The sequence below is a fragment of the Cnephaeus nilssonii genome (assembly GCF_951640355.1).
Source record: "Cnephaeus nilssonii genome assembly, chromosome: 4".
NCBI classification, from domain to species: domain Eukaryota; kingdom Metazoa; phylum Chordata; class Mammalia; order Chiroptera; family Vespertilionidae; genus Cnephaeus; species Cnephaeus nilssonii.
The window spans coordinates 29,547,364-29,573,542 of NC_137075.1; positions in this window are offsets into that span (position 1 = coordinate 29,547,364).

The following is a 26,179-nucleotide window of genomic DNA, read 5'->3' on the forward strand; positions in this document are numbered from 1 at the left end:
AAATGGGTACCAAAAGTATTCTAGACTTTTGCTGGAGATCAACCACCTATTTGCCCTGAGCTTTCTATCAGCCAATGCAAAAGGGAAAACTGATCATGTGCACGATTTATAGTATCTTTGATATCAAATAAATGTGGTATTCAAGAGAAGTACACTGAGTGGCCAGATTATTATGCGTTCAGAGATCATAATAATCTGGCCACTCAGTGTATGTATGCGCATACACACACACACACACACACACACACACACACACACAATATATTGCTATAATGACTACTTTTTTCTTACACCTATGGAAAAGTGAACCAGAGACATTTGGCTTAAGCACAAGCAGCCCAAGTTCTTAACAATGAAAAGTATTCTTAACATTGGCCTTCTTTACTGAGAGTGTGTTTTAGTTATTTCTCTATGGAACAAACCACCTAAGAATCCAGTGGTTTAAAACAATAATGTATTATTTCCCAGGGTTCTATTAGTTGACTGGGTTCACTTAGGCAATTCTCACTTGGATCTTTCATGCCCTTGTAATAAGATGATAGCTGGAGCAGGAATCATCTAAAGATTTGACTGGGTTGTATGACAAGATAGCTTATTCATCTGCATGTCCAGGGCCTCTAATGGGATGACAGTGACACCTGCACATTGGTTGGCCATCTCCCTCTCTCCACATAGCTTCTCAATTTGGTTGGCTTGGGTTACCTGATAAGTATCTCCAGATATGTTCTTACTTGTTGGCTAATTTTTTTCCAGAAAATGCATTTCAAGAAAGGACAAAATAGAAACCTGTTGGTTAAGTATTGGTTCCAAATTGACACAGGGTCACTTTTGACACAGTCTATTGATAAAAATAGTCTCCAGAGTAGTTCAGTACCAAAGGACAGGAAAATTAGCCTATTCTCTTGTTTGGGGCATGGCACAGCATGAAAGGGGGAAGAATTTGCAGAAAGCGCTTTGGAAAACTCATTACTATAGATCTTCTTCTTGACTATATTAATAACTTAGAATCATAATATTAAAAATTACAAGAGAAGCATTCTGGCTTGATTTCCATGTTTCCAAAGTGAATTTTTAAAAGAACTAAGAGGGGACCAAATAAAAACATACATTCTCCCTGGTTTGCTCTTCAATAATGACTGGAAAAAAAAATTCATTTTTTAAATTTATTTTTAATAAAGACATTTTATATTACTCTTTGGATGACCACAGTCCATATTAATCTATATTTGTGCTACAAAATAGATATTTTTATATTTCTTTAGTTTGCCCATATACCATTTAATTAGTAGATTCATTTGCAGTCATAAAAATAATACAGACCGATTATCTACCCAGTTTCCTCCAATAGTAACATCTTGCAAAACTACAGCACACTATCACAACCAGGATATTGACATCAGAAACATAGTCAATAGCCCTAGCCAGTCTGGCTCAGTGGATAGAGCATCAGTCTGCGGACTGAAAGGTCCCAGGTTCAATTGTGGTCAAGGGCACATGCCCAGGTTGTGGGCTCAATCCCTAGTAGGGGGCATGTAGGAGGCAGCTAATCAATGATTCTTACTCATCATTGATGTTTCTTTCTCTCTCTCCCTCTCCCTTCCTCTCTAAAATCAATAAAAATGTATTAAAAATATATATAGTCAATACATAACATTTTCATCACCACAGGAATCTTTCATGTTGTCTTTTTATAGCTACATTCACTTTCCTCCTTCACTTACCCGCTCCTTAACCCCTGATTGATTTATCATTTAAAAACTGTATCAGTTCAAAAATGTTTTGAAATAAAAACATACCTTTTGAAATTGACTTTTTTCACTCAGCATACTTCCCAAGAGATTCAGCCATGCTGTGTATGTATCAATAGTTTATCTTTTATGGCCAACAAGATTACCATTGGGAGATGGTGGTGCTGAGTTTCTTTAATTCCTATCTGAATTTTCTGTCTGGTTGTCTCATGAATAGTTGAAAGAGAAGTATTGAAGTCTCCAGCCATAATTGCGGAGCTGTCTATTTCTCCTTTCAGTTCTATAACTTTTTGATTCATATATTTTTGCAGGTCTATTATTTGGCACATACACACTTAGGATTGTTGTACCCTCTTGGTTGATTTTTTAATCATTATATAAGTCTCTGTTAATTTTCTGTGCTCTGAAGTCTGCTTTATCTTATATTAATATAGCCACTGTTGCTTTCCTTGATTAATGTTTGCCTATATCTTTTTCAATCCTTTTACTTTAAACTAGGCTGTATCATTATATCGGAAGTAGTTTCTTATAGATAGCATTATAACTATGCCATGTTTTTAAATCCAGGCTTCTGATTTGTCTTTTTTTTTTTTTTTTTTTTTTTTTACGGAGTGGAAGAGAGAGGGATAGAGAGTTAGAAACATAAATGAAAGAGAAACATTGATCAGCTGCCTCTTGCACACCCCCTCCTGGGGATATGCCCACAACCAAGGTACATGCCCTTGACCAGAATTTAACCTGGGACCCTTCAGTCCGCAGGCTGACACTCTATCCACTGAGCCAAACTGATTAGGGCTGATTTGTCTTTAAATTGGTGTATTTAGATTATTTAAATTTAATGTAATTATTATGTTAGGGTTTAAATTAGCTATTTTACTCATTTGAATTTTACTTTTTTGTTTTGATTTGTTTTCTTTTTCTGCCTTTTATCAGTCGCCAACTGGTGGTTATGGACCATTGGTGGTCCATGAGGTCCGAAAGTTTGGTGACCAATGCCTGGATTACTTGAACATTGAGAATTCTATTTTATTTAAAGAATACTATTCTTGAGTGTGTCATCTCAAATAGCTTTCTTAGTGGTTGCTCTGGGCATTACTTAAGGTATCACAGCTTACAGATGTTACAATCATTTCAATTATTTCACAGTTCATATAAAACCTACCTCCCTTTACATTCCATTTACCTTCTTCCACTGCCATTCTAATTGATTTTCTACTATAGATAAAATCTTGTTTTGCTCTGGCTGCTTTCAAGATTTTCCTTTGCGTTTCACATTCCAAAGTTTATGACTTGTCTTGGTATGAATTTATTTGGGTTATTATTGTTTAGGGTTAATTCAGCTCTTTGAATCTGTTGGTTTATGTCTCTTGCCTAATTTGGAAACTTTTCACCCATTATTTCTTCAAGTACTTTTTAAACCTTGCCCTCTTTCTGTCTTCCTGGAACTCCAATAGCATGGATTTTTTTGTTTTTGTTTTATGATTCCTAATGTCTTTCAGCTCTGTTGATGTTTTGTTCAGTCTGCTTTCTCTCTGTCTTTCAGGATTGGGTAGTTTTTATTTTCTATTATCCAGTTCACTCATTCTTCCCCCTGGCGCCTTCAGTCTTCCATTGAGCCCATCCATTGAGTTTTTCATTTCATTTTATTTTTCAGGTCTAAATTTTTTATTTGGTTCTTTTATATATCTTCCTTTTCAATGTTGATTGAGACTTGCTACGTCTTAACTAACGTTTTGTAATTTTTCCATTTATTTCTAGTATGTCTTCAATTGCTCATGGATGTATTTTTATTATGGCTGCTTTAAAATCTTTGTCAGATAACTCTGGCATCTCTATGTTCTCAATGTTCACATCTATTGATTATCTTTTTTTCATTCAGTTTGATATATTTCTGGTTTTAGCTATGAAGAGAGATTTTTTTATTGAAGCCCAGACAATTTGGTATTATGTTCTGAGGTGCTGTATCTTATTTAAACCCTTTTTAAATGACTTTATTGTATTCTACTCTCACAGGAGAAGGCAGGGAGGCACCTGACTACTGCCAGGTGGAGATAGAAGTCCAATTTTCCCACTCAGCCTTCACGGACACCTGTAGGAGGGTTGTTCCTCTATATTGCTGCCTGGGGATGAGATTTCCAGAATTCATTTACAAGCCTCGGTATACTTTTCCATCCTCTAAGATCTATTTAAGAAACATCAAGTTGTGATGTATTTTACTTATACTTTTTTGTAAACTGATGAGATGGGTGATAACAATAAGTATTAACAATTAATAATAAACAGCAGTTCCCAATATATTTCAGTGCAACCTGTGTCCTGTAACATGATAAAATATATTTGTTGGGCTAGCTCATTGGTTGAGTTTATTTAGATAAACTGTAAAATCTGGATCCACATTGACTTTGTGGAGTAAAGAGTTAATATGATATTAAAATCCCATTGTGTTTTAACAGATCAATATTCTATTAATATATATATATATATATATATATATACATATACATATATATATACATATATATGTGTGTGTGTGTGTGTGTGTGTGTGTGTGTGTGTGTGTGTGTGTATTATGGTTCATTATCCTATTCTCTCTGCATTTGTGTAATTAAAATGTCCATAATAAAAAGAATGAAAAATATTCTGCCAACAAAAAAATTAAGAGATGTTCCTTTGACTAATAAACATGTAAATCCAATATTGGAGAAGCTTAGTGTCTAGAAGAAATTTAACTAAACTCTGTCACATCAAGCAACAAGCCAACATTTTGGTATAATTTTTTTCAATGCCTCTCATATTTTATGAATTTAAAATGTATTCATTTGACCCAATGATCCCATTTCTAGGAATATATCCTAAGAATCCTGAAACACCAATCAGAAAGAATATATACACCCCTATATTCAAAGCAATGCTATTTACAATAGCTAAGATATGGAAATAGCCCAAGTGCCCATCAGTGAACAAATGGATAAAAAAGCTGTGGTACATTTACACAATAGAATACTATGCAGCTATAAAAAAGAAGGATCTCTTACCCTTTGAGACAGCATGGAGGGACCTGGAGAGTATTATACCAAGTAAAATAAGTCAGTCAGAAAAAGACAAGTATCACATGATATTACTTATATGTGGAATCTAATGAACAATATAAACTGATGAACAAAATAGATCCATAGACATGAAAGCATGTAACAGACTGGCTAATCTCAGAGGGAAGGGAGGAAATGAAGGCAGGAAGAGATTAACCAAATAACTTATATGCATTTATGCATAAGCCATGGACACACAATAGTGCAGTGAAGGTCTTGGTGGGGCAGGAGCAGGTGGAGGGAATCAATAGGGAAAAAAGGGGGGACATCTGCTATACTTTCAACAATAAAGATAAATTATAAATAAATAAATAAATAAATAAATAAATAAATAAATAAATAAATAAAATGGGAAATTAAAACAAAATGTATTCTACTCTTGTTTTAGTCTTATTGTGTTTGCTATTAGGAAACAGAGGACAAAAAATGTCCTATTTTAGATAAATAACCTAAAGCTCTCTACTACATAAATTTAACTGAGCATGCATTGAAACAGTTTTTCACCAAATTATTTTCTATTTATTCACATATAATGTTGGAACTTTTTTTCCAGAAAAAAAGAAGATTGCTTTAAAAGTACATATAGGTTCCATGTCCCAATATTTTCTTCTTTATTATTCTATTATTTATTTGTCATGTAGTGTTGGTAGGTTTTAGGGTCTTTTCTTTTTTTTAAGCTGTCTGATCTCCCATGGGTTTTTTGGTTCTTTTTTTTGTTTGTTTGTTTTTTGTTCTTATTATTAAATAAAATTATATTTTTAACAGTTGACTCATTGTTTGAAATAAAAGAGACTTTGGGAGATAATAAATATTATCTTAAATTATATTTTAAAATATAATTTTATTGATTTCAGAGAGAGGAAAAGAGAGGGAGAGAGAGATAGAAACATCAGTGACGAGAGAGAATCATTGATTGGCTGCCTCCTGCATTCCCCCTACCGGGAATTGAGCCTAAAATCCAGGCATATGTTCTGACTGGGAATCAAACTGTGACCTCCTGGTTCATGGGTCAATGCTCAACCACTGAGAAACACTGACTGGGCTAAAATGTAAACTCCTTATTCTATATTTAAGTCCCAGGGATGTGAATTAATTTGTCTCAAATAATAACATGATAGAGTATGGTACTATTTTTTTAATCCTCACCCAGGGTATGATTTTATCGATTTTTAATGATGTGAGAGAGAAACTTTTATTAATTGCCTTCCACATGTGCCCTGACAGAGGATCAAACCCACAACCTGGGAAAGTGCCCTGACCTGGAATCCAACCTGTGACCCTTACGTGCATGGGACAATGTTCCAATCTATTGGGCCACAGCAGCCAGGGTGAATAAGGTACATTTATAAAGAATTAGCACCCTAACTTGACTTAGAACTTTCTGAAAACTTGATAAATATTTCTTACCAAAAGTTAAACATCTTCAGTGTTACTAGACTTATCAGGGGATCACATCAGGTTATATAAATGTCTAACCACTATGCTGTACACCTGAAGCTAATGTAATATTGAATGTCAACTACAATTGAAAAATAAACATTTTTTCAAAAGTTGAACATCTTCATAACAAGATAGACTTCAACAATTTTACTTGTTAGTACGTAACAGTATTGATATTTTGTTACTATATAAAAATATCTTGCCCTTGAATATAAAGCAAGAGTCTAAAGTACTCCATATTTAGAAGATTAATAATTCTAATAACCTATGTTGAATAAGACATACCACATATTATGTTAATCATATACTCACAGTCATAGGAACCACTTAAACATAAGTATTTTGAATCACAATATTCTACCTACAATTTGAGGATATTGAGATCCATACTAATTTTAACTGTATACATTGCACACTTCTGACAATGTATGATCTAGAAAATGCCCAAATATTTTGTCTATTTATCAACTTTTATTAAAAACCATCTTTCCAAAGATTAGTCACTCTTAAGTCCTTACAATGGTATCATTTTATATGCATATTAGTGCACGGCGGGGGGTGTCCCTCAGCCCAGCCTGCACCTTCTCCAATCTGGGACCCCGAGGGGGATGTCCAACTGCCGGTTTAGGGGATCGGGCCTAAACTGGCAGTCAGACATCCTTCTCACAATCCAGGACCTGCTGGCCTGATCGCCCCCAACTGCCCTCCCCTGCTGGCCCAATCGCCCCCAACTGCCCTCCCCTTTCAGCCCAATTGCCCCGAACTGCCCTCCCCTACAGGCCCGATCGCCCACAACTGCCCTCCCCTGCCGTGACCCGCCTCCTCCATGCCGCACGGAGCTGCGGGACCCCCAGGACTCACCGCACAGAGCAGCCGCTGGGCCTTGCCTCCGCTGTGCGCATGGCCATCTTGTGGCAGCCATCTTTGTGGTAGCCATCTTGTGGTGGCCATCTTGTGGCAGCCCTCTTGTGATGACGTCATGCGCAAGGTCACGAGGACCACCTAGGCTTTTATTAGTATAGGTGTTTGAGTATAGCAACAAGAACTAGCCATCTTAACATTTATTTAATGTGCACTATCTTCTAGGCTCAAAGCTATATATACAGGTGGACCCCCTAAATATATACACACTTTAATAGCTGATAGCTCAATTTTGAAAATGAAATGTATTTTAATAAACATTGTCTTTGTAATTATTCAAAGTGTATGCATATATTTTATGGGGATGCCCTATATATATCATCTCATTTAGTCTTCAGAATTTTAACTTTAATTCAAAAAAGAGGAAATAGATTTAAAGAAGTTCAATAACTTGCCTGACATGAGAAAGCTAATCAGTGAACAAGCTGAGAAATTGCTGAGCAGTTTCTGCATATGTACTCAATGAACATAACTTGAATAAATGAATCAAGCCTGTTAACTTAAAAGCTACATACTGTCCAATCCTCTATAGGAGCTCAACTTCAAGGTATGTTAATAACATTAATAGAGCAATAACACAATTAATAAAAACTGTAAATAGCGAATGAACTACACAAATTCCTAGTTTGGAACCTTTACCTAGTCCTCTCCATTCACTCCAATTATGCACTAAGATATATCTGCACCAAGTTATACCTGTTGACCTTTTCCAACTTGTTCAAGAAAAATGGTATTTTCTCTTAATGCATCTCCAGGAGAAGTAAACAGTAGAAAGACATTTTAGAATCACATTTTTCATCTCTAATAGATCACTTTCGTGTTAGTAAACACATGTTCTCTGATGGAATTTTTAAAGTGACCTTAAAAGTTATCTTTAACCCAACCTTTTTTATTTATGGTTATCAAGATGAGGCCTAAAGAGATTTAGTTACAACCTTAAGGTTATGGAACCAAAACCATAACAGCAGTCTTTTCAATCTCAAGTACTTGAACTTTGAGTGATACCATAATACTTTACAAATAAAATACCTTGGAAAAATGAACTCTTCTTAGATGTCAAAAATTTTATGTATGCAAGATTTTTTTCCCTTTGGTGTCTGAGTAAGATAGACAAAGTTTGCACTTATATAATCATGTCCTTAATACAGATCCCATTCACCTTGGAGCTAGATAACTTGACTAATACATAAATTGAGAGCTTACTCTTATCCAGGTAGTGTGTTAAGTAATGAGAATATTTACATTAAATATGAAATTCTGTAATACAATTGCTTTGAAAAATAAAATATTTGTGTTATTACTACCTAGAATGATAGTTTTAAGTAGTTGGGAAATTACATGTATACAGCCTTTCATATTGTTCTAGCACAAATATAGAATACTATGTGGCTGAAAGGAAATTGCTCATGTTAAAAGAAATTTTATAGAAGTCTGAGTTTGAGTAAAGCTAAGAAGGGTTATCTAATTTAGGACCTTTCCAGGGAAACTTAACCTGGCATAGATGACATTAATAGTTCCCAGAAACTATGTCCCTGCTCCAACCAAAGAACTTTAAATTATGTGGATTTGTGTGGAAATGAGTGGAATAAATAATGAATATATGTATTTTATTAGTCATAACAGGATTTCTGTGTCCTCCAGCAAACTCCTGAATTTATGTCTAGAAGACTCTCAAGATTTATTATAATGTGGAATATTTAAACTTAAAGTTTAAATGATCTATTTTATGAAAAGAATGATAGTTTTATTTACATGTAATGACTCAGTAAGCAACAGCTATTTCTTAAAATAACAAGTGATTTAGACATATGCATACTGATACAAAATATAAAATTTCAATGTACAATTTAAGAGTGAATACGTATTATAAAATATAACCATAATCAGAGATAGTAAGACATTTTTACAATTAATTTCTCTATGGCCCAATTATTCCTATTTTAAAAATCTGAAGGAATTATATTCTAAATAATCTTGATAATGCAAAATAATAAGAATTTTGGCAATACAATGCACTGTATTACTCTGAATTTTAGAAAGTAGTAACACCCCAAACAATGTGCTTGTTTACAATCCATTGCACTTCATTCTCTGATCACAGAGCATTAGAAGAAAATCAGTTCTTCATAATCATACCATGTACTTGAAGAATACAAAATAACTAAAATCCGTGCTTCAGAGACCTTGCCCAAAAGAAATTTGAGGAAGGAGGAGAGACTAGGAGAGCTGGAATGGAAGGGTTTGCCTTCTCAGAGGGTTTGCACTTCAAAGTGCTTTTGAGGGATGAGACAACATGGTCACATGAGAAAATGGGCTTCAGCCATGGCTCTAGACACAACTGCAGTTTTCACAGGTACTGAGAAAGGCAACCTGAACACAGAGCAGTATTCTTCCATATTGCTGAAGAATAGGCATATATAAACCTCGATAGGTAGAGTCCCCCCACATGATTACCTGTGAGCTAAACAGGAAAACTAAATAAAATAAACACATTATTGCAAAGAAAACTAACCTGTTTGCTTAAAAGATAGTCTCTTTTTTTTATAAGCTTGAAGTCTATATTTATTTCTCCACAATGTTAGAAACAGAGAGTAGAAAACTTACATTTCAACCCCTCAGTTATTTTTAGACAAGGAAAAAATATATATGTGCATATTCTTAGAAAACAAAATTTAGCACCACAGCTTTCACGGTTGTTTTGAAAATTCAAATGAAAACAAAGCAGCCTTTGAGCATGAAGTTGTTTTTGTTTGTTTGTTTGTTTGTTAGGTTAAAAGCTGTGTATGTGCATTTATAATAAATAAATAAATGCCAGAGAGCCACAATTTTATTTCTAAAGGCATGTCAAAAACACCACCTCTCAAATGTGGGAGATAGTGTGAGAATCACCAAGAAAGAAATTGTTCAATATTATACCTGGTGTTCCACATCAGGAATAAAAAGTCACGTGACATATCAAGCAGTTCTGTTGTAGCCAACCATACCTTGATGAGGTAGAGTAGCAAGCCCTAGCCGGTTTGGCTCAGTGGATAGAGAATTGGCCTGTGGACCGAAGGGCCCTGGGTTTGATTCCAGTCAAGGGCACATACCTTGGTTACAGGCTTCTCCCCAGCCCAGGCCCTGGTCAGGGCTCGTGCAGGAGGCAGCCAATCGATGCGTCTCTCTCAGATCGATGTTTCTCTCTGTCTTTCCCTCTTTCTTCCACTCTCTCTAAAAATCAATGGAAAAATATCCTCAGGTGAGGATTAAAAAAAAAAAAAGAGATAGAATATCAAATTGAATCATAGTACAAAGGAATGCTTTCCAGGACACAAATCTTCCTGAGGAAGAATTAGGAAGTAGAGAATATATTGTGATGTTCTTGATTGGCTAAGAAGAAACATTTAACTATGCACAAAATGTTCTAGTAAAATCTATGCAGAGTGTGAGGTCCATCAATTTTTGCAGAGCCATGTTGCAAATTGTGTTATAGTGTGGGGTGGGGGAAGGGTATGAAGAGAGAGAAAAGGTGTGTATGTTTGTGTCTGTCTTTGACTAAGAGGGAAAGTAGATAAACAGGTCATATAAGTTTAAGATCTCTATTTTCAGGCAGACCTCTATGTGTGATTATCTGTTGAGCTTCAGAGATGGGTAAAATGAATAAGTTCAGTGGTATAATATCAGGGATGGAAAGGGTGTCAACAAAATTTTTTATTCCCCCTCCTATTTGCTGGAAAATTTGTTCAAGTAAATGAAAGAAGATAGCTCTCACTGTTTAATTGTGCATTGATGTGCTTTAAAATAGGATTATAAATATACATATTGAATCTACTTACTAGCCTTGTAATCATCTGTAGAATATAGAACAATCATGAAGAGAACCAAAAGGTAAAGGGGCTAGAAAATAGCTCTTAAAAGAGGTTCAATAGAGCTTTTGTTTTGTTTTTGGTAACAGAGTAATTGGAATGTGATGGGGCTGGATGGACATAAAATACTAGGGGCCCAGTGCACGAATTTGTGCACCTTGAAAGAAACTGTGGGCCGTGAGTCTGCAGTGGGCACAGGGTGGGTCTCAGCCCATCCTCCATGCCCCTGCCTGGCCCCCGCACTGCAGCCCCCAGCCCCCTGTCTGCCGGCAGCCCACTCCCGCTCCCACAAACTGACGGCACCTGCCCTGCTTGCAACCACTGATAGTGCGGAGTGATTGGGGCCGGCGCAGTCAGCAGGTGCGAGTGTAGCTGCTGCCCAGATCACCACTCAGGAGCAGGGGGATGTGGAGAAGCCCTGAGAGGCGATTGGGCCCAGCAGCCTCTGCTGGCACCTGCTGAACGATCGGGCCAGCGCCAGCAGCAGGTGCGAGCACCGGGTGGGACCGTGGCGTGCATGGGAGCAAAGAATTTTCAGTAACCACCAGAGGCTTGCCCTGATGACAGTGACTGTGCCCCACCTTGATCTGGTGCCCCCACTTACCTGCTCTACCATCCCACTGCGGCCGACGCCTGCCATGTTCCATGCGCGCCCCCTGGTAGTCAGCACATGTTGTTCAGTTGTTCTGTTGTTCTGCCATTCTGTCTATTTGCATTTAGCCTTTTATTATATAGGATATCTACTTTGTCACTGTTGCTACAGACTAAAGAAGTTTTATTCAGGAGGACAGAGTGGAAACTATTCCTGAAGAGGACAATACACAGAATAAGAGAGACTATGACATCTTTGAGGGCAGGAAAGGGTCTTATTGGCCTTTATACAATGGTCCTTGGTTTATAGTAAGTGTTTTAAAATACTTATGGAGAGTGAGAGAGATAGACAGAAAAAGAGCAAAACTAGTAGAGAGTGGGACAGTGTCATCCAACCCTTGTTAGACTAGTGGTTGAAAATGTTGCTACTCAGATAATTATCTGAAACTAGGGGCCCAGTGCATGAAATTCATGCACAGGCCGGGGGGGGGGGTGTCCCTCAGCCCAGACTGCTCCCTCTCACATACTGGGAGCCCTCAGGGGATGTCCTACATCAGCTTAGGCCCACTCCCTTTATGGAGGCAACTGGGCTGATTAGGGGAAAGCGCCAGCCCCATCAACCCGCTGCTGCAGCCACTGCAACCACCAAGGTGTTTTCATCAACATGAACTCCAGTCCCTTCATCATGAAAAAATGACAACTTTCTTTAGGCATTTTCAAGATGTGTCTTTCATAGCATGTGACAGTTCTTTCTTTCTTTTTTAAATCCTCACCTGAGGATATGTTTCCATTGATTTTTAGAGACTGTGGAAGACAAAGGGAGAGACAGAGAGAAACATCAAAGTGAAAGGAAAACTTTGATTGGTTGCCTCCTGCATGAGCCCTGACCTGGGCCCTGGCCAGGGAGGAGCCTGCAACCTAGGTACATGCCCTTGATCATAATTGAACCCAGACCCTGCTGTTGGTAGGCCAATGCATTATTCACTGAGACAATCCAGCTAGGGCAGGATATGACATTTCTTAGCCCTCTAGCAGTGGACCTTTGTTTTTTTGTTTTTTTTCTCCAGGAGTGTGGTGGAAAAACCCTAGATCACCTTTTTGGATTCTTATTACCCAAGTTACTAAGAATATTACCAGTGGCATACAGGAAGCTTAGCCAATGAGCAATCAGAAAAGGTACATATATCAAGTGGATTAGAAACTCAGTTCACACCAATCTCTGACTCTGCCCCTGCTGGGGCCTAAAACCTCAGGCCTGGGCAGGTGCCCTCCAGCACCCTCCAATCGCTGGCTCTGCCCCTGCCCAGGCCTAAAGCCTATGGGGCCCTCCAGCTCCCTCCAATCACTGGCTCCCTCTCACTCTGATCACTGGCTCCCTCTCCCTTCTATGGCTGGCTTGCTCTCCCTCCGATGCTGGCTCCCGCTGGCTCTGATCGCTGGCTCCCTCTCTCTCTGATCGCTGGCTCCCTCTCGCTCTGATGGCTGGCTCCCTCTCCTTCCTATGGCTGGCTTGCTCTCCCTCCTATGGCTGGTTCACTCTCCCTCCGATCGCTGGCTCACTCTCCCTCTGATCGCTGGCTCCCTCTTGCTCTGATAGCTGGCTCCTTCTCTCTCCAATCACTGGCTCCCTCTCCCTCCTATGGCTGGCTCCCTCTCTCTCCAATCTCTGGCTCTCTCTCTCTCCGATCGCTGCCTCCCTCTCCCTCCTATGTCTGGCTCCCTCTCCCTCCTATGCCTGGCTCGCTCTCCTTCCGATCGCTGGCTCCCGCTGGCTCTGATCGCTGGCTCTGATCGCTGGCTCCCTCTCTCTCCAATCGCTGGCTCCCTCTTGCTCTGATCGCTGGCTCCGATTGCTGGCTCCCTCTCGCTCTGGGTGCTGAGGATGTTCCAGGTTCCTGGATGAAGGCCCTTGGGCGCCTACTTATGCAAATTAGCCGCCTTCTTAGTTGGGTTAATTTGCATAGTCACTCTGATTGGCTGTGGGCTTATCGAAGGTACAGTCAATTTACATGTTTGTCCATTATTAGGTAAGATGCTTCTTAAAAATACAGGGTTCCAGAGTAATACTCACAGAATTAGGAATCCGAGTAATATTTTCAGAGAAATGTTCACAAGTGTTTCTGACCAGGATTGGCAGCCATTCGAGTAGGCAATAAATCATTGGATCAGAACTCCAAATACCCTTAGATTATGAGACTGGCCCTTAGCTCAGATCTTTGATCATGGCCTAGGGGCACACAGGGTGGAGTTTTGATACAGGCAGGGGCTGGGACACTACTATAGCATATTTCTGTTAAACAAGAGTTCAAGTAACTTGGAAATGCTTCTGAAAGCTCAGTAAAATGCAGAGGTTGACTGACTCATCCCCTTGTTCCTAGTGAAAGAAGAAAGCTATAAGAAGCAGCAATGAGACTATTCCCCAGAGGCTCACACTGTAAAAGTAACCAAATAAGGAGGCCATTAGACCGAGGTGTCTCTCATGCTTTGGTAGCCTACTAAGCACACTGAACCTAAGCCGGAGTCAATGCACCTGTATGTGAAAAAATGAGACTTAAGAACATCCAATCACAAACAACCAATAGGCACTCCCAAACAAGGAAACTGCTTAAGCTATTGCCAGTCAAAGAATGTCCTCGATTTTCTTTACATCTGCTCCATAAAAACTCTATCCAGCTCCTGTCTGGGAGTGCCCATAATTACTTTCAGTTTAGCACTGCCTGATTTGAATGAAAGATTGCTGAAATAAACTTCGAAATTTTAATGTTTCTTGGTTTATTGTTTAACAACACTAGGCCTTTATTTGGAACTTGACTGAACTTGTAATTCCAGAAATACCACTTACTTTGCAAGGAGAACCATTGAACTCATTTACAAATCTTCATTCCCCTTCCACATCTTGGGGAGTAACCACTTGTCTCTATAGCAATGTGAGGTTATTCCTGTACCATCAAATGTAAATATGCATTAGGATCATGCTAATTTGCTAACACCAGCTACACATTAGCAAGTTTAGTCCGGTGTAATATATATATGTTAATAAGACCAGACAGTTGGCTTATACACAGACGCTCCTAGAAATAGAGAGTGCTGTATCATGAGAAGAGGAGTAAAGCAGGGTTGCCAGAATTGCTTTTTCTTTTGCCAACATGTGATTAGTGAGACTTCTGCAGAGACTTGTCAGGGGTGCAAAATACATTTAGGATTTTAGTAGGACAACCTATTAACTTTTTTTTTTTCCTTTTCAATGGACAGAAAAATTTGATTAGTAAAGTTACAGCTTTCTTAGATAAAATTTCTTCTGTAGTTATTCCTATGGCATTCATAATTGTGAATTTTGGCCTATCTTCTAAAGTTATTCAAAGAAGACCATGTTTAATTTGGTTGGTTTCAGCAAACTAAAATTGAACTTAACAGAACACTCTGATATACATAATTTTCTTCTTCTTTTTCCCTCTTTTTGTTTATTGGGGTGACATTGGTTAATTAATTATGTACGTTTCAGGTGTACAATTCTATAATACATCATCTGTATATTGTATTGTGTGTCTACCACCCCAAGTCAAGTCTCCTTCCATCACCATGAATCATTTTCTTTTCAAACATTTACCACTACCACCATCATTACCACAGCTACCACTATTTTATACTTTTTTTAAAAATATATATTTTATTGATTTTTTACAGAGAGGAAGGGAGAGAAATAGAGAGTTAGAAACATCGATGAGAGAGAAACATCGATCAGCTGCCTCTTGCACACCCCCTACTGGGGATGTGCCCGCAACCAAGGTACATGCCCTTGACCGGAATCGAACCTGGGACCTTTCAGTCCGTAGGCTGACGCTCTATCCACTGAGCCAAACCGGTTTCGGCACCACTATTTTAATTCCCAAAGCCAGAGTTATCTCAGAAAGGTTAGAAAATGAGAACCACTTCCTATATATGTTAGATTCTAAGTAACTTCTACCTGAAAATCTTTTATGTGTTCAGTATGCTTACCTCTAGTGCACTTATTAAAAGGAAATTGACTATAGATACTAATTTATGAAATATCAAATTTTCACATATATAGTATTTGATTCTTGCATAAGATGTACACACTTTTCTCAAGTATGTAATAGCCAAATGAAAACTGTAAGACCTTAATTTGAATCCAGACCCTGCTACCTCCTTACTATAAGTATGGTGAGCAAGTTCATTTAGTCTCTCAAAATTCAGTTTGTTCCTGTATAAAATGTCAATAATGTCACTCTACATTGTGATGTTGATTTAGAAAGCAGGTGAAATGAGGTTTTAAAATGAGCTCAAACAATACCAGGAAAATAGTGCTCAATAAGTTTCTCTTACGTTGTGTTATACCTCAATAGTTAATGCAGGTACTACACAAACAGTACTTGAACATATGTGTCCTGAGCTACCATAAACATGGTTTCCATTTCTGAACATATTTTACTGAATCACTTCTCTGTATCTCAGGTACTAAAGAGACCCAAGTCTGGGTCATGAGATAAAATAGTTGTGGATTTCCTCTCATCATATACCAATGCCAAAATGTTTTTTTTTTTTAACAACTCTCAACATTCATGAAAGAGAAGCTTAAAGGAGCATTTGCAAAAGAGATTATTGGCATGGAAGGTGATCACAGATGAATACTAGAGAAAATAGAAAAATGGAGATAATCAATGTAGCTAACATTTTCAAAAATAAAATATAAGTAGATTCTGTTTGAAAAAGTTCATGGAAAATACTACAGAGAACTCAATAAAAGGAATACTTAGTTGAAAAAGAGGCGAGTCCTAATAATCTAAGTACACAGAGAACAAATACTAACAGTCTATCTTGTATGTCTTTATTGCAAATGAAATAACTCTCCAGGATAGCCATGTGAGGAAAAAGAGAAAAATTATCTGAATGCCAGGGCAGCTAGCTATGTTTCTAACTTAAAAAAAATATGCCCAAATATTTTATTAAATTGACCCACACCAATTTGAACCATATCTAGACATATATTAAAAGAGCCTGGCCTTGTTTCACTACTAATAAACATGTTGGTCCTCAATTTGAATATAGGATAGGGAATAATTCTACCTAATAAAAGGGTAATATGCAAATAACCATCACTCTGCTACGTCCACAATTGGGCCGGCGGGAGGCTGCAGGGCGGGACTCGGGGTGGCCTATCCGGCCATTGAGAGGCGTGGGGGGCGGGCCTATCCGGCCGTTGAGAGGCGCCGGAGGCTTTTGGCCTGGTGCACGAGCGGACACCCAGCTCCCCTGCCATCGAAAGCCGGGAGCTGGGTGTCCGCTCCGGCACCAGGCCAAAAGCCTCGGCCAGAGGCTTTAGGCCTGGGCAGGGCCCAGCCCTTGATTGGTGTGAACTATAGAAGAAACACCTTTTCTGACTGCACATTGGCTAAGCTTCCTGTATGCCACTGGTAATATTCTTAGTAACTTGGGTAATAAGAATCCAAAAATGTGATCTAGGGTTTTTCCACCACACTTCTGGAGAAAAAAATGAAGGTCCGCTGCTGGAAGGCTAAGAAATGTCATATCCTGCCCTAGCCGGTTTGACTCAGTGGATAATGCCTCAGCCTGCAGACAGCAGGGTCTTGGTTTGATTCTGATCAAAGGCATGTACCTAGGTTGCAGGCTCCTCCCTGGCCAGGGCCCAGATCAGGGCTCATGCAGGAGGCAACCAATCAAAGTGTTTCTCTCTGTCTTTCCCTTTCTCTTCCACATTCTCTAAAAGTCAATGGAAACATACCCTCAGGTGAGGATAAAAAATAAATAAAGAAATGCATATCCTATGAAAGACACATCTTGAAAATGCCTAAAGAAAGTTGTCATTTTTTCTTGGTGAAGGGACTGGAGTCCGTGTTGATGAAAACACCTTGGTGGCTGTGGTGACTGACAGTGGCTGCAGCAGTGGGGTGATGGGGCTGGTGCCTCCCCCTGACCAGCCCAGTTGCCTCCCACAAAGGAAGGCCAGACTGCGGCTTAGGTACACTCCCTGTGGGGTGCGGGCCTAAGCCGTCAGTAGGACATCCCCTGAGGGCTCCCAGTATGTGAGAGGGGGCAGGTTGGGCTGAGGGACCCCCAACCCCCAGTGCACGAATTTCGTGCACCAGGCCCCTAGTAGTAATTATAATTAATAATGGCATTTATTAAACCCCAGGTATATGAAAAACACTTTGCAAAGATTTTTCTACATTATATCTGTTGTTCTGAAAACCACTCTATGAAATAGTACTATCATCAGCTCCATTTCTTATAGATAAAAAACGTAAACTCTAAAAAATAAAACAATAACATAATAACAAAGAGAATGGTAGGAAACTTTGGGAAGTGATGGATATGTCTATGGCCTTGATGGCAGTGATGATTTGTTTCACATCTGCATATATCCCCAAACTCATTGAGTTGTATTCATTAAACATGTCAATCATATGTTAATAATGTGGTTTTTAAAAAATGACTACTTGCTTCTTATGGTATAACAATTTGGAAAATAATTCAAAACTTATCCTATACAGGATGAGGCAAAAGTAGGTTTGCAGTTGTTACTAGGTGAAACATAGTTTATACTTCTATTATTATTTACTAGAGGCCCGATGCATGAAATTTGTGCAAAGGGTTCAGCCCTCACAGCCCCTGCTTCATCTGGAAGGTAATCTGGAAGGATGCCAGGAAGGATGTCCAGAAAGTCGTTCGGCTGTCTGGTCTAATTAGCATATTATACTTTTTTTATTATAGATTAATTATTATATCATTTTCCATACAACCAACTGTAAACCCACTTTTGCCCCACCCTGTATATCTTTTTGTTAAAAAAATAAAAGTTTATACTAAGTTTGGAGGAAAAATATAGAAACTTTACCATATAAAAGAAACAAAAAATTTTAGATTCAGAAAGAGTCTAGTAATTAGCTCAAAGTCTCAACAACTGGTTATAGAGCAGTGCCAGACAGGAACTCAGGCTCATCACACTATGCCACTTGAGTACTAGTCTACTAACTCTCAGTATACATGTACCAATTACACTTAAAAGTTTCAAAGAAGGGGGATAGAATAAATACCTTGGATACCAGATTAGATAAAAAAATATTTTGATAGGCTGATATAGGAAGCTGGAGATGGACTTTAGCAAGATTCAGGAAGCTGGAGCTGGAGCTAGACTTTAGCAAGATTCATCTTATGTCTATGCTTCAAATTGTACAAGTCAAGGAAAGGAGAAAGGTGATTTAATTGGGCTCAAATTCATAATCAGAGCCTAGCAGCCATTGCTGACAAGAGTCTCACATGAACTTTGCATTTTAGGGGAAATCCATAGACTGAACTGCCAGCCTCCTGCACTGTGTTCCTGTCTCTGAGCCAAGCCTTATAAAGGAGTTCCTGAAATCATCTTTCAACCAAAGGGCTGAGACCTGCACTGTCCAATGAGAACTAAACAACTGTGTCCTCATTTGCATATTTACTGACCAATTGAAATAGCTCCACAATGACCAGTCAGAAGGTATGATTCTGACCAATTAGAACCAATCAGACTGAGAAAATTTGCATTCCTTATTTACATCTCTTTAAAAGCAACCCCACTCCTCCCCCACCATGTATCTTTGTGGAACATATTTTTGTTTACTACCAGAGGCTGTTTCCCTGGATTGGAAACAGTTCATCTTAATAAAGATTCTGTTTTTAATGCTCCCCAGATTAACGACTCCTGTAAGCATTAGATTGGTGGCAGCCACCTTTTGTTGACAGTGGCAAGGGTTTTGTGTGTGTGTGCAAACATGTGTATGTGTGTTAGAATAGGGGCAACCTATATAACAGAATTAACCAATGACAGAATCATCTGCTTTTAAATAGCCTAAGTCTCTTGGTTCTGAAAGCATTCAAACCTAGATTAGATGACAGTTAGAACGGTACTATGGCTAGGATTTAATCACCAGATGGATGTATGAACTGGACATTTAAGTATCTTTCACATCCTGATATTTTGTTCTCATGGTATACTCAGATGTTCAGATAAAAAAGAGACCAATGAAGTCAGGAGGAGAGTCTCTTCAGTTTGTAGCATTATTAGGACTTGCAAGGCAATATGTAATTCTTAACAGCCATTTTGTAAGCTTCTCCATCACAGGAGAACAAAGACCAGGAAGACTTGTTGGGCAGGAAATGCCAAACACCAGGAATCAAACCATATATGGAACTAAAACTTCCAAGAAGCACCCACTTGTACATCCACATTCCTGTTGACTCAACCCCACTGCTCAAGCCCACCAACCAAGCCACCCAAACCCACTGATGACACAAGCTTCCGGCAGTGGCTGCATATTAGGACGAGACTCCAACTCCGATGGGTTGCCATCACCCACCCAATACCCTTTGGCTTGGTGCTGTGTAGCCCTTCCCTTTGGATATCTCCACCCCCATTTCTTTAAATAAATTCAATTTTTCTTTATTCACCGTCTGAGATTGCTATTTATCCTGCCCGTGCACCACCAACTTTAACCTTCCAGTCACTAGTTGGAAAATCCATCAAGAGAGCAAAATTATATCTCATCTGACAAGCCTCACCCAGTGCACACCCCAGGCAATGCTCTCATGTCACTGAGAAGCAAACTGGCCCACCCAGAAGAGAGCTTCACTCATCTTGATGCCTAAAAGCTGGAAGTCTCACTGGAGAAGTGAGCAGTCAAACAGCGCTTGTCACTGCTGATTAGTTAAATATTGAGAGATGCTGCTCTTTCTAAAAAAGAATAAAAAGAAAAAGAAAAAAGAGGCTATTTCTCTGCCGAGATGGATGAGACCCACCAGCTGAGCTCTATAGCTGGAGGGTAAAGGTAAGTTGCCGCTGTTGGCTATGGTCACTTTTAGCTCGAGTATGCAAACAGTCTGTAGCCGTTAAAGCAGGCATAAGGGAGCCTCTTTCTTTTCCCTAAAGGGAATGCTGACCGAAGGAATAGTGTCAACCACCTTCCGGGGTCCCTCCCCGCAACATATGTGGACTATGATCACCAGCAGCCAACCTGGGCTTCTCTCCAGTCAGGGGCATATGGTGAGGTCACAGTGGCTAAAAGGGGCTAAGACAGAAGATTTGATTTCAGAGCCAGCGAGAGAAAGCCCATCAAATGCAGGTGCACAGAAATTAGACGACAACAGCTCCTGGCATTTTTTGCTGCTTTCCCAGTGTTTCCCCACTCCCTTGCTCAGAGACTTGTCAGTCTAAAATTGGGGTTTGATAGGAGAGGAGCAGAAAGCTACTAGTAAGACGGAGATATTTTCAAATAAAGCTATGAATTTTGCAGAATGCAAGAATCATTTTACACAGAGCAGCAGTTTATGATTATTGAGGCGCTGAGGAATAGCACTGCCAAGAATTTACCGTGCAGGAGGGCTTCTCTGGCAGGAAGTGTGCAGCAGTGGTCTCCCAGCAGCCTGACGTCACTCCGCCTGGTTAGGGTGGGAATGGGGAGAGTGTGGCTGAAGCTGACAGGAAAGAGATGCGGGTATGTGAAAGCCGGGGGATGTAATTTACACACAGTTCCCCATAGGCCAGGAGCGATAGTTCAGATGAATGTGGCAGCTTTCTTGTAGCCCAGAATTCAGGATGTAAAATACATTTTATACCAGGGAGTAATATGCTGCAACTTTGACCCAATTCGCCACCCCCTAAGTCCATTAGGAAACAAATGAAACTGTCTAAATAAAGAGAGTCAACTAATTGAGGTTAGGATTTCCAGAACAGACAGAGCTGAGACTCTAATTAAAGAAGTCTCTCAACCTCACACTGGAGCAAAGGAGCTGAAATAGAAGGACATGAATTCCTTCTGCTTTGCACCACAATAGCACCATCTGACAAGCCAAACAGCTGTCCAAGACCAAACATATGCTCAGCCCAGTTTAAAGTGACAAAACATAAGCATTTAATTTACAGGTATTTGAAGTATTATTATGTGAATTTAAGAGAGCTCCAGGGCAATTCAGATAGACAAAAACTAGGATACTGGCTTTGGGGCTGACCTTGAATGCCAACCAAAAAATTATAGGCTTTTTTAGATTCCTGAAGTAAAAAATAAATATTAATTTTAGAAAACTAAAGGCATGAAAAAGATTCCCTGAAACACTTACCAGGAGACTTGGCCTCAATATTTTTGCTTCCCACACTCCAGTGTTCAAAAAAAGCAGATGGGTTGCTTTTTTGTTTGTTTACTTTGCAACTCAATATATTCATTCAAATCTTAGCAGAATCTATATTTTCCCTTTTGTTTCAATGGCTAAACAGCCATGCAAAGTAATAGTTCTCTGCTATTAAATTAAAAATTAAAGTAAGGAACAAAAGCCAAAATAACATAGTTAATGAAAACCCACCAAATCAGATGCACAAAGAAACCTCTGGTTTATTAGGAAATGTCACTTGCCAACAGCTAACATTTGGACCAAGTCTTATATCACTGTCCTGGCCAAACTATGACAAAGCAGAGAAATTGCTTAAGCAAAAACAAGGACAATAAAAACAAAGGTTTTCTAAATTACTGTTGCCTGTGTCATTAAATTTCATATTGTGCATGGAATATAAATACATCACTTTGTTCTGCATGACAAGCAGAAGTGAGCATTCATACATTACTCAGCCACTTAATTAAGTGCCTGGGATATTTGCAGTTAGCAGAAACTAATAAGGGAATCACATTTAAATTCAAATCACTCCTCAGGGTAGCTGTCTGCAACATAAGCAAAGCTTACTGGGTAGATGTTCCACTAAATGCTCAGCTAACAGCTTAGATTCACTGTATTTGTGAATAAAGAATAATTCTACTTGTGATTAAAGGTGAGATTAAAATAAACAAATCTGTGAGGGATTTTTGAATGATGTTTTATTTCTCCTGTTTTAAATACACATTTTGTCTATTACTTTGTGTAATAGAACAAGGGTGTGATTTAAGGCTTTGCCAGCATAGAGAGGAGGTTCCATAAAAAACAAATGACTATGCTGACCCTTTTCATGGCAGTCTTTCAACAGACCTGACAGTACAGTCCCTGCACCAGAGACAGTAAACAACAAATTATAAAGTCCCCATTCAGAAAAAAAAAATGCAAGCAGGAAACAAACAGGAGGGTCACTGGAGGCCAAGAAAGGGGAGGAGAGGGGCGGGGCGGAGGAGAGGAGGCACTCACATTTTTATAACAAGTAGCCAAGAACCCAGTATTCCAAACTCTGAGAGGTTGCTCCTCCCCTAGACACTGCCCAAGAGTGGGTTTATTTTTAGTCATTTATCTTTATAAATTTTAACTTTTCTGGACTAAAACAGTCCCATATGGTTTCAAATCTGCCCTTGATTTCAAACAGCCTGCACACTGAGCTTCTTCAAAATTTCAAAGCCATCTGGATGTCAGTGGTACAAATGACCTCTCACAATTCCTCACACGGTGTGGTTTTTCAGCTTCAAGAAACTCAACTCTCAGGCCCTGAAGCAGAGGTAAAGGTGCACAGAAGACCCTGTCACTTCAAGGGAAATGTGTTCTAACCCAAGGCAGTTACGGAATAGTGAGTGGAATAACTTAGATTCAATCATACACCCTTGTTCCCCTACTCACAAAATTACATAATTTTACCTGCAATCATGCATCATTTTGCTTCAGAAAACATAAATTCCAAAATTCCAGATTGCATTCCAAGTAGAAATAAATCAAAGTAAACTTGAATATTTTAGCATTGCATTTAGAACAAACATAATATTTTTTTGGTTAGATGGAAACTTGGCATCTTCTGCAAATCATAAAATCTTTGAAGCATAAATTCTGAGCATCACAATAGGTACTGTCACACAGCATCACCTCAGATATTGTCAAGGTACCATCTGGCATTAGTTAGATAGCAGTGGATGAAAAAGGTTTAGGTCTAGCCTCAATTCTTAAAACTACAGGGATCAGGATTCATACCAGCACCAAAAATCAGGGCTAGACAACTCATATTCTGCGTGTATATACAGAAACATTTTTCTGATTATTTTTATAGGAAATCAATAACCTGGTTATATCTGGAGAGAAGACAAGGAAATAGCTTTTAATTGTATATCCTTCTATACAATTTGAAATTTTTCCCATGTAAAAGGTATTATTTTTTGTGGGAGGGGAATTAAATTAAAAAAGTAAATTTACCCACAGCTCTTCTATTGCTCCCCAACCACTTCTTTCAAATAACTCAGTGTGAGAACACCTTTAATTGTGCATATGCATCCACTGAAATCCATCCTATCATGAGTAACAGCCGTCTACGTCTAACCACACTTTCCCCTCCATCTGCCAAATGAAGTGGCTTCTCAGACATGTCCTACTACATCCACCTCATTCCTGACAGAGTTGCTGAAAATGATCTCTATGTCTTATTTGAGCCGTGAGTAAAATTATTTTAGACACTTGAATATTAATGACAGATTTTAAGACATCGCTGAGTCAAATATGGTAGGCTGGCTACTATCACATATAATGCCAAAAATCTGAGACAATTCACACAATAAAAGTTTATTCATCCCTGATGCCATAGGCCACTGTTGGGCTACTTAGAAATCCCATTATATAAAATGAGGCTCCCGATTCCTTCCATTGTGTAAATCAGGCATATTATTTTAGGGCCTAGAGCCCCTCCACATTCAGCCAACAGAAGAATAAAGAGAGATCATGTATGAGAGGTTTTACACAAGCCCAACCATGGAACTGGCATTCAACACTCTATCCACATTTTACTGGCATCATTCTGTAGCACAGGACCACCTCTCTGCAAGGCAAATACCATAATTTAATTGCTTGCCTAAGAATAAAAGATTAGTGAACACTATACTAGATTGAATCATTCTCATGTTTTCACTTTCTCCATGTATCCATACCTTTCACTGTGTGACTTTGCAGTACTTCTCATGAAAGTGAGCAGTGTATATTTCCCCATCTCATTGGTATTGCTTTTGGCCATATGATTTGATTTGGTAAAAAAAAAAGTTAGCAGAAATGACAAAAACAGAAACTTGAAGTGTACTCAGGGAGTTGGGCTTGCCCTGTACTCCTTTTTTTAACCTTGAGAAAAGCATCTCCCAAGGAGGATGAGACACGTGAGAAGTAGACCAAAGCCTGAGCAAACATGAGTCTGGGACCAAACCCAGACAACCCACGGCCTGAAACTGAGCCACTTAGGTTAGCCCAGCCTAGATCAGCTGAACAGCAATTTACCCACAAACCTGTGAGCGTGAGAATAACCTTGTTATAAGCTACTGAATTGGAGGTGAGGGGAGGCAAGGGGGCAGAGCTGCTTTTTATATATTGTTATTACAGCAGTAGCTCACTGGTACAAACACATAATAGTCTCTTATTCAGTTGGTGTCTGTGAACAATTATAATCTCAAACTATCTAACTGGAAATCATTTTCAAGGGTATTTTGCCTGTATTGTAACTCTTGACATTGTTGTACTTTGATAAATGTTGAGAGAATTGTGAAGACTAGTAAAATTTGGTGTAGGAAAAAGAGTTAACACTAAGAATGGTACTCTGAATAACACACTGTTTTAAGAGAGTCCTTGAAAAAAAACAACAGTCTGGGGCTAGAGGATTTTTATTACTTTTATGGAAAGTGAGTTCTTTATTTCTGATTTCATTAGCCAATTCACATTTTATATTTCATTTTGTTTGATTGTTTTTTCTTTGATTCCACATATAAGAGAAATCAAAACAATTTTTGTCTTTCTCTGACTTATTTTACAATACACTCAGTGTCCATCCATGTTGTCACAAATGGTGAGATTTCATTCTTTTTTTATGGCTGAATAACATTCCTGTGTGTGTGTGTGTGTGTGTGTGTGTGTGTGTGTGTGTGTGTCTGTGTGTGTGTGTGTGTGTGATGATTTCTTTATCTATTCAGCCATCATAGATTGTTTCCATATTTTGGCTATTGTAAATAATGTAGCAATAAATAAGAGGGTGCATATATCTTTTTGGATGTTTTTGTTTCCTTCATATAAATAGCCAGAAGTAGAATAGCTGAATCATATGGTAGTTTTTTTTTTAATTTTTTGAGGAACCTCAAGACTGTTTTCCATAGTGGCTGCACCAATTTACATTTCTACCAAGAGTGCAAAAGGGTTCCCTTTTCTTGACATCCTCACCACACTTACTTTTGTCTTTTTGATAAGGGCCATCCTAACATGTCTGAGATGATATATCATTATGGATTTGAATTGCATTTCTCTGATGATTAATGATGTTGAGCATCTTTTCATATACCTGGTGGCCATCTGTATGTCTTCTTTAGAAAATGTCTATTGAAGTCCTCTGCTCATTCTTTAATTGGATTGTTAGTTTATTGCTATTTAGTTGAATATTAACCCTTTATCAAATATACTAGAGGCCCGGTGCACAGATTCTTGCAACAGTGGGGTCCCTCAGCCTGGCCTGAGCCCTCTCGCAATCTGGGACCCTTGGGGAATGTCAAACTGCCAGTTGCAGACCGATTCCTGCAGGCCAGGCCAAGGGACACCACAGGTGCACAAATCCATGCACGGG